The 17,540-nt window shown below is 37.2% G+C and overlaps 2 protein-coding genes and 1 long non-coding RNA gene across 6 annotated transcripts in view; all 3 read right to left on the reverse strand.

Moving 5' to 3' along the window:
• The window catches only part of LOC121635284 (zinc finger protein 665-like), a 645,425-nt gene that overhangs the window by 215,859 nt on the left and 412,026 nt on the right, over positions 1-17,540 (reverse strand). The gene's annotated exons all lie outside the window — the stretch shown is intronic.
• LOC121635341 lies at positions 2,477-2,864 on the reverse strand. Its single transcript, XR_006009412.1, has 3 exons — positions 2,775-2,864; positions 2,645-2,687; positions 2,477-2,531 (listed from the first exon to the last, which is right to left on the reverse strand). It is a non-coding gene; the product is annotated as an uncharacterized LOC121635341 (long non-coding RNA).
• Positions 13,152-17,540, reverse strand: part of LOC121635250 — a 32,731-nt gene continuing 28,342 nt past the window's right edge. For 2 of the 4 annotated variants that reach the window (XM_041978356.1, XM_041978359.1), the window contains one exon: positions 13,152-14,374. The gene's annotated coding sequence lies outside the window, so the exon portion shown is untranslated. The remainder of the gene's footprint in view (positions 14,375-17,540) is intronic. The other 2 variants (XM_041978357.1, XM_041978358.1) reach the window with 2 other exon arrangements.

A 17,540-nucleotide genomic window follows, 5' to 3' on the forward strand; every position in this document is an offset into this window, starting at 1 on the left:
TACACTGAACTCCCGGATTCCTAAACCGACTGTGCCCCTGGTGAACTGAACCCCTAACAACATCAACATTACCCATACTCACCTCACTTACCTTCGCAGTAGTTGCCTCATCTTCATCAGTAGAAGACAACACACCCGGGCTCTGTGTTGTCTCAACCTAACCATAAAGGATATCAACATGCAATGGCCTCTAATCACTGTCATGTGTAATAAACTGCTGTCTGTGCACTGACATTTGTTCTCTGTCATGCTGAGTATGTGCAAAATTGATACTTTAAAACAATTTAGCAAAACCCCTAAACCAGGGGTGGCCAACGTCGGTCCTCGAGACCGGTTTTACATGCATCCCTGCACCAACACACCTGACTTAAACTAATGAGTCATTGTGCAGATCCTTTTAGGCTGTAGGATTCATTTAATTTGAGTCAGGTGTGTTGGTGCAGGGATGTATGTAAAACCTGCAGGATTGTGGCTCTTGAGGACCGACGTTGGCCACCCCTGCCCTAAATACATGAAAAATGTGTTTTTTCCTTTATTAACAAATAATATATACTTTACAGATATTGTTCATGTAAATGGTACTCACCGTCCTCTCGTCAGTGCGGCCAGAAGGGACCGGATGCCTGGACGTTGCCCCGACCTCAAGACAGAAATTGCAAAAACACATCTTCAGAGATGATACATACATATATATATGATACATGTATACATATATATACACATATACACACACACGCACATAAAAATACACAAATCTTAAGCACAATTACATTTCTTACCTTCTTCGACTCCAGAGCGGCCTTGGAGTCAGAAGAAATCCCTCGGCTGGATGCAGTCTCAAATAGAAAAGAAACGAAAACAAAGTTTATTTCACTTCACAAACACAGGAAAAATAATAAATACAAAGATTTATTTCCAAAATCTACTTACCCTTCGAGTCCTCTTGGAGTGGTGTTTCACACGCAGCGTCTGTCCAAAATGATATGGACACAGAACACATTTTGCGTTATAGAAGTCTATCGTTAATCATTTAGACTTTCAGAATAAAACATTTTATGATAACCCCTAAACACATGTTTGTCTGGATGCAATTTACCTTTGGCGGTGAAACACCAGCGAAGTCAGCAGGAGATGTCAGATTTGATGGAGAAACCTTCTCCATCTCCTCCAACATCTCACTGCTGAACAGCACAGGATTCAGGGGGATGCCAGCCGGCTAGAAATACAGAAACAGATATACACAAGCGTTGACTTTTACTGCTTTAACCATTTAACTTCCAGCAAATATTACACTTCATGTTTTTCTATACAAATATCATACGAACCTCCCGCTGAACTGCACTGCATCCTCCAGAGGACTGAAAGAGAAAGAATATATAGAAAAAATAAACAAAGGGGATTTTGGTCTGTGAAAAATCAATCAAATGTGAGTCTGACAGCTTTGACATTTCTTGCCATATTATTACCTTGCCGCTCGGACCAACGACAGTCCACTCCTCGGGCCCAGGGCTGCGACGCACCCTCACCTCTCCCTTCACAACCACACGGGGAGTGAAGCGAGAAGGTGGGGATGGACGACACACCGGCGGGGCTGGCGGCACGGTCTCCAGTTGCTTCAATCAAAAAATAAAGACAGAACCATAAACAATATGCCTTTTCCACACTTGGTCAGCAGCCAAAATTACATCAAGTGAATGCTTGCATATATTTCATAAGACGATTTAACTGTTAAAAATTAAAAGAACAACCGTGTAAGCAACCGTCCACAGCAGTTGGGCGAAGATCTCCATTCCGACGTCATCACTCAGGTGGACCTAGGAGGACGACATTCATGAAATGTAACTTTTTCCACAAAATCTCTCACTAGATATACACAGCTCTATTCAGATAGTCTATCATCTCAAGATCAGAAGGTCCTGGATTCCATCTCAGCCTCTGACATGAACACGAGTGCATCAAACCTTGTCAAGACAAATGATCTACTTACACCATCGCGACTCCACAGGTTGAGACACTGCCGGGGGAAGTGGTCCGCGATGTGGAAGTACTTCACAGCTTTAACAAAAACACATAGCAGAGCTCTTTATGCTTGTAAAACAACAGAATTTATACATCTATATACCACTACACTGAAGATAAACTACAGCCATATTTCTGATGTAATCTGCGATAAACATGCAACAGTGCAGGCACATATTTTCACGTACCCATGCGGGCTGCCACCCGGTGGAACTCCTGGCGGTAGAGCTCTTGCAGGGAGTCCTCAACGGTCAACCTCGGAGGAAAGTCCAGCACACACACCTTCGGCCAGCGACTGCAGACGGTGGCTAGGTACCGCTTGAAGTCTGCAGACGCACGACCGATGGTGTGCTTGGCGGTCAAGTCATTGCTCGGAGCCAAGACGCACACCAAGTCGGGATCCTGAGGCACCTCAGCATGAAGCATCTCAGTTCTCAACTCGGTGGCGCTTGCCCCAGGCGTTGACATGAACCCCCACGCCAGACGACCCTCAGGCAACCGCACGATGCCATCTAAAAGACAAAGAAAGTTTCTACTGTATTTCTTTCTGTCTGTGTAACATTTTATAAAATACATTAATACAGTACATTAATACTTCATTGAACATAAAAATATAGGTAAATACCTGCAAGGCTTCGAAGATGGGAGTCACCAATAGCAAAAACCACCTGAATGAAAAGATGTTGGTATTTATAGCACCGTGTATTGTTCACTTGGGTTTTTATTACGTTAGTATATTTCAAACACAGCATTACCTTTTTGCCGTGGGACTCCGACGGAAGAACCAACTTGTGCTGCCGCCCGGTGAGCACCGACACCTCCCACCTCTTCACCTTGTGCCGGTGCCCAGTGCCACGCGCTACAGACATACAGAAAAAAACACATCAGTACAATCACAGAATATGTGCACACTTGATTGTCAATCACTGAATCACAACTAAATAAAAATGCTTGGATACATACGTGCACAGCGGTCCATGGGAAGCTGAGGAGAAACATCAAGGGTCAGTCTGTCCGCAGCGCTCCTCCTCGCTGCCTGGGAAATCCTGAAGTTCTTCTTCCTCGGCATCTCTAGAAAAAAAAACAACCCACACACACGCGCACCCTGGCTTACACGCACACACACACCCAACAGAGGGACAGGCACTCACACAAACAATCTTACACAAGTACTGGAAAAGAGAGACAAAATAAGTTAGACTACATATATATATATATATATATATATGTACACATGATAGATATTGATAATTACCAAAACATTTAAAAATATATATTTTAAGTGTTGGTCTGGCCATTTTATGCTATTGCGCAATAGGGTTGTGCATCTTCACAGTCCATCATGTAGCTTAAAACTACAGACTACAAACAGAGACCCAGGCATGTTCTATCATCAAGCCATACCCCTCTCCAAATACGACAGACATGTGAATTACAAAAGATGTCAAAACAAGAACAGTAAGAGTGTTGAACCTATTGTTTCTACGATACATGGAGATGCAGGAATGGATTAAACTGCATTGATGTAGAAACAAAGCATAATAGATTATATTAATGTTGCATTTGTGTGTAACCCAGGCTGCTGCCACAGCTCGCCAGATTGATAAGTGTCCCAAGAATGATTCAAGGCTGAATCCTATAGAAGATCAGTAGGGTGATAGAAAATGCAATACAGCATTTTCATAAGAAGTGATAAATTGGAAAAAAAAAAAAAAAAAAAAAAAAGAAAATAGATTAATTCATATAATTTTAAATTAAAAAATTTAATTTATACAATAAAAACATCAATTTGAAAAGTGTTTTGGAATTTCTACACATTTCAAATTAAAATATTAACAAGGAATTGGACATTGAAATATTCATTATTAAATACTGTGATTTGTAAATGTATTTTCAAATGCAATTTCTAACAGGAGAATTAAATAATTCCTAAATCTGCTTAAAAATTCCATTTCAAATCTTAGATTTAAAAAGGTGATTCCCTTTTCCATTCCCCCCCCCATATATATATATATATATATATATATATATGTATATATATATATATATATATATATATTAGGGCTGGACAATAAAGGAAAAAAGCATATCGATAAAAATAAAAAATAAAATAAAATAAATATACATATAAGCACAAAAAACCAGAATCAGAATGGTATAACACAGACATTTTAGAGCCTGCGTAAATTGCAAAAGACATATTTCTGCCTCTATCAATAAAAACTTTGTCATTGAATGATGTGGGACTCCACAAGACCAAAGAGAAGCTAGTTCACACACATTTATTGATAATGAAAAAGGAGTATAATCAGTATGGAGGACGTAAAGTGACACAATGAATTAATTAAATATATCATCCAATAATTACTTAAACGTGTCATTAAATAATTACAATGATAATGAAATACATAATTGTGTTTTTAAATGTATCATTAATTAATTAAAATACAAATGAATATAAAAACATTTATAATTATTTTACTAATTAATTATCTATCCATTTAATTAACTATTTCACTATTTAATTATTTATTTCTCTATTTCATTATTTCACTATTTAATTATTTATCCATTTCATTATTTTAATATTTAATTAATGATTTATCTAATTTACTATTTTACTATTTAATTAATTATTTATCTATTTAATTATTTTACTATTTAATTAATTCACTAATTCATTTAATATTAAAATAATTACATAGATAAAAATATAAATATAAGCACAAAAAACCAGAATCAGAATGGTATAACACAGACATTTTAGAGCCTGCGTAAATTGCAAAAGACATATTTCTGTCTCTATCAATAAAAACTTTGTCATTGAATGATGTGGGACTCCACAAGACCAAAGAGAAGCTAGTTCACACACATTTATTGATAATGAAAAAGAAGCATAATCAGTATGGAGGACGTAAAGTCACACAATGAATTAATTAAATATATCATCCAATAATTACTTAAACATGTCATTAAATAATTAAAATGATAATACCTAAATGTGGTTTTAAATGTATCATTAATTAATCAAAAATACAAATCAATATATGTAAATACATTTATAATTATTTTACTAATTGATTATTTATCCATTTAATTAATTATTTCTCTATTTCATTGTTTCACTATTTAATTATTTCTCTATTTCATTATTTCTATATTTAATTAATTATTTCACTAATTAATTTAATAGTAAAATAATTACATAGATAAAAAATAAATATACATATAAGCACAAAAAAACAGAATCAGAATGGTATAACACAGACATTTTAGAGCCTGCGTAAATTGCAAAAGACATATTTCTGCCTCTATCAAGAAAAACTCTGTCATTGAATGATGTGGGACTCCACAAGACCAAAGAGAAGCTAGTTCACACACATTTATGGATAATGAAAAAGGAGCATAATCAGTATGGAGGACGTAAAGTGACACAATGAATTGAATAAATATATCATCCAATAATTACTTAAACGTGTCATTAAATAATTACAATGATAATGAAATACATAAATGTGTTATTAAATAATTAAAATGATAATGAGATACTTAAATGTGTTTTTCAATATATCATTAATTAATTAAAATACAAATGAATATATGTAAAAACATTTATAATTACTTTACTATTTAATTAATTATTTCTCTATTTCATTATTTCACTATTTAATTAATTATTTATCTATTTAATTAATTATTTCACAATTAAATAGTGAAATAATGAAATAGAGAAATAATTAATGAAATAGTGAAATAATTAAGTAAATAGTGAAATAATATGCTTTTACATATAGTCATTTGTATTTTAATTAATTAATGATACATTTAATAACACATGTATGTATTTCATTTAGGGCCGCAACGATTAGTCGACGTTGTCGACAATAGTCGACAATAAAAATAGTCGACAATTTAGCCGTCGACTATTGTCGGCAGAAAAAAAAAAATACAGAGTGAGACATCGTCTTCGAATCCTATCTCTGCTGAGAGTTGCACAATGCACACGCCCAAAGAGGGGGAAAAAAAAATACAGAGTGAGACATCGTCTCCTTTTTTTTTTATCTTTGCTGAGACTGCACATGCGCAGTCCGCCAGGGGAAAAATATGGCGGCCAACCAGGGAGGAAAACCGTGGCGGACACATTTAAGTAATTATTGAAAGGTATATTTAATTAGTTCATTGTGTCACTTTACGTCCTCCATAAATCAGAAGTGGCAAATTCATAATTAAATTATGGCCACTGAGTAAAACTTGTAACACAGAATGATCGAACCACGAACTTGTGTGTCACACCTCACTGATGTAAGTCTAACTATCATGATAAAGTATTTTAGGCGAGGGAATCACCCCATTATCACAGTAAAAACGGCATTAAATGTTTAGCAAATAAGGAGCTTAAATCAGAAACACACCGCAATAAACCAGCAAGCAGAAACATGATCCTAAAAAAAAGATGTCACACCAGACGTAACACCAGAGACATAATGAAGTACAGAAATAATTAATTAAATAGTGAAATAATAAAATAGAGAAATAATTAATTAAATAGTGAAATAATTATATGTTTTTACATATATTTAGTTGGATTTTAATTAATTAATCATACATTTAATAACACATTTATGTGTTTAATTATCATTTTCATTATTTAATAACACATTTATGTATTTCATTATCATTTTTATTATATAATGACACATTTAAGTAATTATTGAATGATATATTTAAATAATTCATTGTGTCACTTTACATCCTCCATAAATCAGAAGTGGCAAATTCCTAATTTAATTATATTGCCACTGAGTAATACATGTAACACAGAATGATCGAACCACGAACTTGTATGTCACACCTCACTAATGTAAGTCTAACTATCATGATCAAGTATTTTAGGAGAGGGAATCACCCCATTATCACAGTAAAAACGGCATTAAATGTTTAGCAAATACGGAGCTTAAATCAGAAACACACACCGCAATAAACCAGCAAGCAGAAACATGATCCTAAAAAAAAAAGACATAACACCAGCTAACCAGCTATCTTTGCTTCTCTTAAATATCCATCCTGGGGAGGCATTTCTTTTACTAAATATTCGATTGCTTTGGACAGTAGTGTTAAGACATTATTATTTTAGCTCACTTTAACTAATAATAATAATGATAAACTATCATTTTAATGCAGAGTATTTAACAGGTTACACGTCACATTAATCCACTTCGACCTGCTGTAAGCTAACACGGTGTAGAAAAAAGTTTCTTTTCCATTAATAAAAATCTTAAACTTACCAAGCAAAGCCACAAACACGTCCGAGAAGCTGAGGAAGGTGTCCTGGATCGAAAAGTTCGAAGTTTGCTGGATAAATCCACAAGAAGGCAAAGTTTTTCAGTCTGCTGTGAACTAGACGTATTGTCTGATCAGAAGCTGAGCTGAAAAGACCGAGCCTCGTTTACAGACACACAAAATGTCCGAACGAAAAGTGCATCTTTCAAAAATCCGAACGTCATCCAATCAGAGTTATGATCCTTGTCAACACAAGACCGGGAAGAATTATACCACAATGCATTGCGGTGTGACGGTCTTAACAGTGCAAGAAAAACAACAAACAGGCTGATTAAACAAAACTCAGCAAAAAATGAATAAACAAAAAATAAATAATAACATATAATATAAAGAAATATTTTTAGGTTGCTGTGGTGACTGCAGGTAGTCAGGTGATCTGCAGCAGTGTAATATTTTAGATTACATTTTACCCCACTTTCAGGTCCTCAACTTGGACAAGTGTCTGTAGATGCTTCGAATGATGACTGCCATTTTATTATCCTAATGTATAGAAGGCAACACTATTATATCACTATATAATACCTAATACCATCCACTTTTTGTTATGTGAGCTTAAGAATAATTACATCTGTAACCCTGTTTATTGTTCTAACCATAAAACTATTGTTAAATATGAACTAACACCAGGCACTGACATAAGCAGAATAACTGAATAATTAATAATTTTTTTACAATCACATCCTTTTTTTTTTAACTAATATTATGACTTATATCCAGCAGGACCAAGCTGTCTTTTCATTAATCCTGCTGTTGAGGCATTGTCTGTTAAAGGATGTGTGGTGTGTGTATATGTATGTACACACATGTATACACACACACACACTAAAAACTGCTGGGTTCAAAAATAACCCAATCTTAACCCTGCTGCTGGGTCAAATATGGATTGACTCGGCACTGCTTTATTTTAAATCAGCAGGAATGGGTTATGTGTTGGACCCAGCACATTTGTTAATATTTTCTACTCTACAAATAGATTAAAATGACCTGTCTGTATAGTTATATAGTTATATATATATATTAAAATATGGGTTATTAAACTACTAACAACTGGTTTCAAATGACCCCATATATTTATTTTAAATCCGCCTTTATAAATGGAATATAATAATGAAACACTTTTCAGTCATTTACTGGAAAACAAGGCACATGATCTCCATTTGTAAAAAGTGCAGAAATACAATGGAAAAAACTAAAATGAAAAAAACATCATAGTTATTTAATATCTGGTCTTCTTCAGCTGATTTACAACACAAATGTTCTGAAACACTCATCGAATGTATTCAAAAGAGATGGGTCTTCAATGGCTGTACTATATATATATATGTATATATATATATATATATACATACATATATATATATATATATATATATATATATATATATATATATATATATATACATCCCTTAAATCCACAACAAAACTGTGGATTTAAGGGAATGAGGAAGCTTCTATGCATCATTTATTTAATGTCATCCACTAACATTTTCTCTCTACTGAAGCAAAACTGTAATTTTTCTAGTGTCTTTGGGCTTCATACAGTAGTTTGTCTATTATTTCTCTATCAGCAGTGTCAGCTTGTCACTAATTTTCAACTTCTTATGACTGAGTGAATTGTCCATGACACTAACTGCACAATGATTTGTGATGGTTAGCTCATATCTGCAAACAAATACATGGGATCTGCACCAAAGTTGACAGTATTCATACTTGTTAGGTCCTTAACACATGAAAACACCTGTTGCCATGGAAATAGGTTCCCTCTGGTTGGAGAGAAGTGCTGGCTTTCTACTGTTTAGGACTCAGCCACCTCCATGTACATTATTTGAAAACAATTACACAGGTACACCGTGCTGAGTTAACCCATCTATGCCTGTCCCATGAAAAAATGGTAAGAAAAGTACACATTTTTAAATATGATTTGGCCCTTTAACAAAATGTAAATAATGGGATCTACCATTTATTACCATATGATAGTTTAAAAATAATATAATATGGTTTTCTGCTTCTGGGTATCTATTAGGGAACAGAGGACAAGTATGACATTGTGTTCAACAGGATTTTGAACAAACTTTATTCCATAAATTGAAACAAACTGTCTCAGAAACTGTATGTGACACATATGTCACGTCACGCTCTTATGGCTTGAGCTAAAAAGGTGAATGACACGGGTGGCGGGGGCCAGGATGCTCGGACCCGATGGATGCCGCTTGCGGCTTTAATTATTATTATTTTTCTAAGCATTTCGAGGCCCAATTTGACCCCCTAAACACCCATGAAAAGTTGTGAAACTTGGCACACACATCAAGCCCCACGTAACTCGGATATTATAAGGTCCGCATACACTTCAATACAAAATTGGCTCAACAGCGCCACCTAGAAAAAAATAAATTCCCCAAATGAATGGGGTCCCAAAAGTCTACTTCGATGTAGGAACACGAAACTCGGCACACACGTGTAACACACCAAGTCTAACAAAAAAGTCAATCAAACACCTGTCGCCATGGCTACGGGGTGCCCGCCATCTTGGCGTGTGCGGCCATTTTGTGGCCATTTTTTGCACTTTACACACATCGTATTTGAGCGAACTAGTCTGAGGGGATTCGTGCGACTGACTCCAAACCTGGTGGAAAGCTTCCTGACAAGTTGGGGACCAAACGCTCCTCAAATCTTTCTAATAGGAAAAAGCCTGTAACCGTGGCAACCAACGGAAAAACGCCTCCTCGCCATGAAACACGGTTTGCTCATATCTCAATAGGAATACATGGGAACTGCACCAAACTTGACATGATTCATACAGGTTGGGTGCTTAACGCGTTACACCACCTGTTGTCATGGCGACATCGGGCGGCGGGGTCCAGGCCGCTCGGACCCGATGGATGCCGCTTGCGGCTTTAATTAGGGTCCGAGCCATACAAAGTATGGCAAGGCCCTATTGTTTCTGCTATGTTTATTATTATTCTCCTTCTCCTCCTAAGCATTTCGACGCCAAATTTGACCCCCTAAACACCCATGAAAAGTTGTGAAACTTGGCACACACGTCAAGCCCGGCGAAAATCGGATATTCTAAGGTCCGCATACTATTCAGTGCAAAATTGGCTCAACAGCGCCACCTACAGTCACCAAAAATCACCACATGAATGGGGAACAGGAAGTCTACTTCAACGTAGGAAGACGAAACTCGGCACACACGTGTACCACCCCGTGTTGACCAAAAAACTCAATGTAACACATGTTGCCATGGCAACGGGGTGCCCGCCATCTTGGCGTGTGCGGCCATTTTTTGGCCATTTTTTCCACTTTACACACATCGTATTTGAACGAACTAGTCTGAGGGGATTCGTGCGACTGACTCCAAACTTGGTGGGAACCTTCCTGACAAGTTGGGGACCAAACGCTCCTCAAATCTTTCTAATAGGAAAAAGCGTGTAACCGTGGCAACCGACGGAAATATGCCCTCGCCATGAAACACGGTTTGCTCATATCTCCATGGAAATACATCGGATCTGCACCAAACCTGACAGGATTCATACACGTTGGGTCCTTAACGGATTACAGCACCTGTTGTCATGGCGACATCGGGTGGCGGGGTCCAGGCAGCTCGGACCCGATGGATGCCGCTTGCGGCTTTAATTAGGGTCCGAGCCATACAAAGTATGGCGAGACCCTATTGTTTTCCAAATGTTTATTAGGGTCCGAGCCATACAAAGTATGGCAAGGCCCTATTGTTCCTGAAATGTTTATTATTGTTCTCCTTCTCCTTCTAAGCATTTTGAGCCTAAATATCACCCCCTAAACACCCATGAAAAGTTGTGAAATTTGGCACACACATCAAGCCCGGTGAAAAATTTCATATTCTAAAGTCCGCATTGACTTCAATGCAAAATCGGCTCAACAGCGCCACCTAGACTCACCTAAAATCACCACATGAATGGGGTCCCGAACGTCTACTTCGACGTAGGAACACGAAACTCGGCACACACGTGTAACACCCTGAGTCGACCAAAAAACTCAATAGAACATCTGTCGCCATGGCAACAGGGTGCCCGCCATCTTGGCGTGTACGGCCATTTTTTTGCCAGTTTTTGCACTTTACACACATCGTATTTGAACGAACTAGTCTGAGGGGATTCGTGCGATTCACTCCAAACTTGGTGGGAAGCTTCCTGACAAGTTGGGGACCAAACGCTCCTCAAATCTTTCTAATAGCAGAAAGCGTGTTACCGTGGCAACCGACGGAAAAACACCTTCTCGCCATGAAACACGGTTTGCTCATATCTCCATAGAAATACGTGGGATCTGCACCAAACTTGACAGTATTCATACGTGTGACACCCCAAGTCCAGCAAAGAAGTCAATCAAACACCTGTTGCCATGGCAACGGGGTGCCCGCCATCTTGGATTTCACTCCCATTTTAACGAACTAGTCTGAGGGGATTCGTGCGACTGACTCCAAACTTGGTGGGAACCTTCCTGACAAGTTGGGGACCAAACGCTCCTCAAATCTTTCTAATAGGAAAAAGCGTGTAACCGTGGCAACCGATGGAAAAATGCCCTCGCCATGAAACACGGTTTGCTTACATCTCCATAGGAATACATGGGATCTGCACCAAACTTGACAGGATTCATACTTGTGACACCCCAAGTCCAGCATTGATGTCAATAGAACACCTGTTGCCATGGCAACGGACTACCCGCCATCTTGGATTTCACTCCCATTTTAACGAACTAGTCTGAGGGGATTCCTGCGACTGACTCCAAACTTGGTGGGAACCTTCCTGACAAGTTGGGGACCAAACGCTCTTCAAATCTTTCTAATAGGAAAAAGTGTGTAACCGTGGCAACCCACGGAAAAATGCCCTCGCCATGAAACACGGTTTGCTTATATCTCCATAGGAATACGTGGGATCTGCACCAAACTTGATAGGATTCATAGTTGTTGGGTCCTCAACACATTACAACACCTGTTGCCATGGTAACATAACATTTTAGCTAGCAAATTAGCTTGCTAGAAAAAAAAGCTAACTAGGTATATCAAAACTTCGGCTTCTCAGCTAGCCCTTTACCATATTGCCTAGCATGTTAGCTAACGTGCTAACCAGTAAGCACGCTAGCAAAAGATGCTAATTAGGTATATCAAAACTTCGGCTTCTCAGCAAGCCCTTTTCCATATCACCTAGCATGTTAACACATTACCTAAAAATGCTAACTAGGTACATCAACATGTCACTTTCTAAAATACCCATGTTAGCATATTATCTAGCGTGTTAGCATGATACCTAGAGTGTTAGCATGTTCAGTAAAAATAGCTATGCAACTTACCATGCCAGATTCTTAGCTGTTTGCAGATCACCTAGCATTTTAGTGTGTTATCTACGATGCTAGCAAAATGTTTTAAACTATTTTAGCATATAACATTTCATTTTAGGCTGTTTGGCAGTACAGCAAAAACAAAAATAATATCCCATAAACACATAATTTCTCCCTGGATGCCTTTTTTTGCGACATTACACACAAACACCAACATAACATGCTGTTGAGGAATTTGTAGAAAGAAAGTGAAGAGTCAATTTCTCACTTCGACTACACAACTGCGTGTCGTTTTTATTTAACCAGAAAAAAAACCGAGCAACCACATGGATCCAAGATGCCCGTGGAGCTAAAAAACACAGGAAACCCCAGATACTGTGCTTACAGTGGCCAGGAAACAGTGAACAACTTTGCTATAACATAAAACACAAGTCTATATACCTGCATGGTGAGTTATGTAGTTAAGAGTCCGCTACACTGTATAGATTCAAAGTAATTTATTCATATTGCAACAAATTAGAACACAAGTTTGTAAGACGTCTGTAAGAATGTTAGATATATACACCATTAGCTAAACTCAGAGGCTCCTCTTGTTGCCACAATTCTACGGTTTATTTTATTACAATATACACAGTATGTAATGGGAAAATAGAGAAAAATAAATTAGCAAAAATAATACAAAAGACTATCTTTCATCTATCTGGGTGAACAACTTGTTGCCAACTGCTACGTCCGTCTACTAGCCGAAATCCATCTCCTAGGGAAAGGACAAAAAGGTATCAGTGTTTGCATATGTGTATTTACATACATGCACATGCACACGCACACAATCACATCCCACAATGTATTCTTCTAGACATCAATTCTCTTCTAAATCTAGTAATACATTATAAAAACAGGTTTGGATCATTATAACACAAGCAATACTACTGCTGCAGGCTGGTCAAGGTCTAACACAGACACAGCTACTGTGCCTCTGTAATAACAGTAAACACACACTGCCACTTTTGAATATTAATTTATGAAGCCTCAGGTTACAGCTTTTTTCATGCTCTTCTTAGGCTCAATCACAATCAGCACTTTGGTCCAACAGAGCTCAGCTTAACTGTTCATCATTGGCTTCTGTCAAGTGAAAAAAAAATGCTAAAATCTAAAAACTGCAAAAAAGTAGAACAGACCCAAACTATAATACATATAAACCAGCCAGATAGAAACAAAAAACCTGAAACTAATTTCTTTTTAATTACAAAGATTTTCTGAAGTGTGAAAGAGTGTGTGAATAAACTAACTGTGTGTGTAGGATAGTGAGTAGTTAAATTTACTTATACGTACCTTAGCTGGTGTCACTTCATTATCCCTGTAATTAACCTTAAACACAGTAGTTACATACAACTAAAATTATATCATTCAATGAACCCCACAGAACAAGAGGCACAATCCTAACACAACATATAACTACTTAACCACACTGAGGGCATGACCTACAAAACCTGTATTAACTTTGCCATTTGGTCAGTAAATTTAACAACTTTTCTGGCCACTTTAACTACTTCTTCTCAATACAACAACAAATAACAAATCTACTCACTATTTTCACATTTTCACTACCTTCTCTGGACAGGAAGCACAGAATACCTTTGGACATGGACTAACGTAGTATTGGTGTAAAGGATATCAACAGGGGACAAAATTTACTGACTACATACTAATTATTCATGACTCAGGTGAAGAACAGCACATCTATTACATGTCGATTAAATTAATTTAAAATAAATATACATTTAAGTTTTAAGCATTTGGGCTGTCTTACTTAAAAGAACATATAATGCCCTCGTGATCACTAAAATATGTAGGCACCACTAGTGCTTCTACTCTATAATTACTATTTTTAACGTAAACATGATCAATTAAGGTGCCTTTCTCTGTAGTGGCTGTCGACACATGTTGCTCATATCCTCTGTCTGTCATTTTCTGACAAATTGTGGAGGACTTCAAAATGTCCTCATTGAAATCACCCAAAACAACAATGGTTCCACTTTGTGACTCCAACACATTTAACAATTCTTCAAAATGCCTGAAAAAGAGAGACACAGGATATGATGGTGGCCTGTAAATGGCTGCTATTAAAATGTTGTATGTGACACATTTTACAGCTAAACACTCTATATTTAAAGCTGCTACTTTGACATTTTCAAATTCTAAATTACTGTCACAGTACATGCCAACGCCACCATGTTGTTGGCCTTTAAGGGAAATTAACACTGGATTATTTCTATGATATGCTAAACTGCGTGGGGCATTACTAAAGCTATAACCAGTGATTTCTACAGAATCTAAGCTAACATCAGCAGGTATCCATGTCTCTGTCACAGCAATACAGTTAGGCTGCAAATGCTGTGCACAGTGGGCCAAATCTGAGACATGGCGATTTAAACTTTGAACGTTCATCAGAAATACTCTAAAACCATCTTTTACTACTGTGTGGCTTTCAGTTAGAAATGGTGGAATATTAACAATCGCCTGTTCAATGTTGTCCTTACAATAAACAGCCTTCTCTTTAAACTCTTGAATAATTAAACCAGACAGGCTTCTAACTCTACTCAATGCCACATATGCCTGTCCTGGTGCAAAGACCTTAGCTAAAGAGACAACAGCACTATCTACTGTAAGGCCCTGTACTTTGTGTACAGTACAGGCCCAAGCTAACTTTAAAGGAAACTGTCGTCTCATGCCTTTTTTATTGGCTCTCTCTTCCTGAGGTTCAATTGGTACTGAACCCTTTAACTCTGCTGATGGGTAAATGGTTTGTTTCTTCCTCTGTATGCCTACCTTATCATCATCAAATTTAACATATACTCTGAGAGGAAACATATTCTTATCAGGCTGTTCTATGTATATCACTGTGCCACATACACCATTTACTAAACCGTCATTTACATCGATGTTTTGAGACAACATGACTCGAGCATTTTTACCCAATAACAGCTCCTTTTGTAAAGCTGTTTTCTTGGCCCTAATATGATGATCTGGCTTTAACTCTAATTTACCAGTTTTTTTATTATAACCAAAGTCCTGTGCAGTTATAAGTATGTGGTCAGGACATATTCTCATTAACTGTTCCTCATTATATTCATCAACCTGGCAATTTGTAGCAAAGATGTGCAAGGCTGTGCTCTCTTCACCTGTTTCACACCGTTTTAAGATGTTAATATCGTCAACTAACATTGGTGTACCTTTTCTATGTGTTCGCATTCTATTTAATATTCGCGCAAACTCTTCATCTTTTTGCCTAACGATTGTTTTTAACTCCACAAGATGAAATAAACTAGACCACAAGTTCATTTGGACATCTTGTACATACAACGCTTTTCCTTTTACTGGGGGCAACTGATAAAAATCTCCGACCGCGATTATGCTCACATTACCGAAAGGGTTATAGTCACCAGTTTGTTTGATTTGTCTTAATCTGCCATGGACATAAGCCAATAAATTATGATTGACCATGGAGATTTCATCAATTATGACTATCTGCAAATCAATATATTTAACACGCAAAGAATTGAGCTTTTCCTCACTCAAAGGTGTGTAAGGTAGGCTCACATCTTTGCCAATGCCAAATGTACTGTGGATAGTCGCTGCCTTTAAATTATAAGCAGCTATTCCGGTCGGAGCCGTTAATAAAACGCAAATGTTATCTGGATTCTGACAACTTGGTGACAATAACCTTGTGGCCTCGTATTGAATCGCTTTAACTAGGTAGCTCTTTCCAACTCCAGCTCCTCCAGATATAAACACATGGAGGGGTTCTGGGTTTCTACCATTAACTTTATCCAAACACCAGTTACGGATTTTATAGAAGACTGACAGCTGCTTCTCATTTAGAGATCTAATTAATTCTAAGCCCTCACGCCTACTAATTACATTATTATTCTTTTCTAATTGACACACCTGATCATTCCTAACAGCCAAATCTGGAATATTGTCTACGAGTTCCCGACCTATTTCTTCTGCATCTTCCGCAGGTGTCTGTTCTTTTTCTCTAATTTCTTCTTGACACTCTAAACGCTCTACTTCTTTTTCGGGGCACAGATTTCCCCAGGCAACTTCAGGGCCACCCTCATTTTCAAGCTTCTTTTGCAACTCTTCTAATTCTTCTGAATCTTCTACCTCAAATTTGTTCCTATTCGTATCGACGACAGATTTCACCGTGTGTTCTGATCCATCACTAAAGATCACGGAACCATTTTCATAAAATTGTTCAAATGTTTCGCAATCAGCAGCTTTTAAGTCATCTTCTACGCGGTACGGCAAAAACAACTGTAATTGGCTTTTAAAATATAATTCGGGATTTTTTGTTTTTGAAAAGCGCGCATAACGAACTACAGCGGGTTTTGTTCGTGTTCTTTTAAGAATTAATCCTAATCCCCTTTGCAATTGAATCGCATTCTTTGATTTTTCATTTCCGTTTAAAAGACGATATTCTGACACAAACGTTGCTATGCACATGTCATTAAAAGTGCTATTATTAGGCCTACTTCTATAACGATCTACTATACTAACCATCCACACATCATCTCCAGTTAGCCCACATTCTTGGATAACACTAATTGGTTTACTCATTTTAACTATTTTGTCCCCTGTTGGTATAAACTCTACTTTACGCGAATTCTCTTTCAAATGCATTCCCGTTAATCTATAAACTGCTTCTTGAGCAGACACGTCGCGACTGTTTAGATAAACGCTGCCAATTTGTTTCAGTGCCTCTTTTGCGCTGACGTTGTCATCTTTTGTTGCTTCTTTATGAGCTTTACTAAGCAACAATCCTACCTCTTTTTCTGATTTGCTAATGTATGAAATAATATATACTATAA

The sequence above is a fragment of the Melanotaenia boesemani genome, chromosome 24 (assembly GCF_017639745.1).
Source record: "Melanotaenia boesemani isolate fMelBoe1 chromosome 24, fMelBoe1.pri, whole genome shotgun sequence".
Lineage (NCBI taxonomy): Eukaryota > Metazoa > Chordata > Actinopteri > Atheriniformes > Melanotaeniidae > Melanotaenia > Melanotaenia boesemani.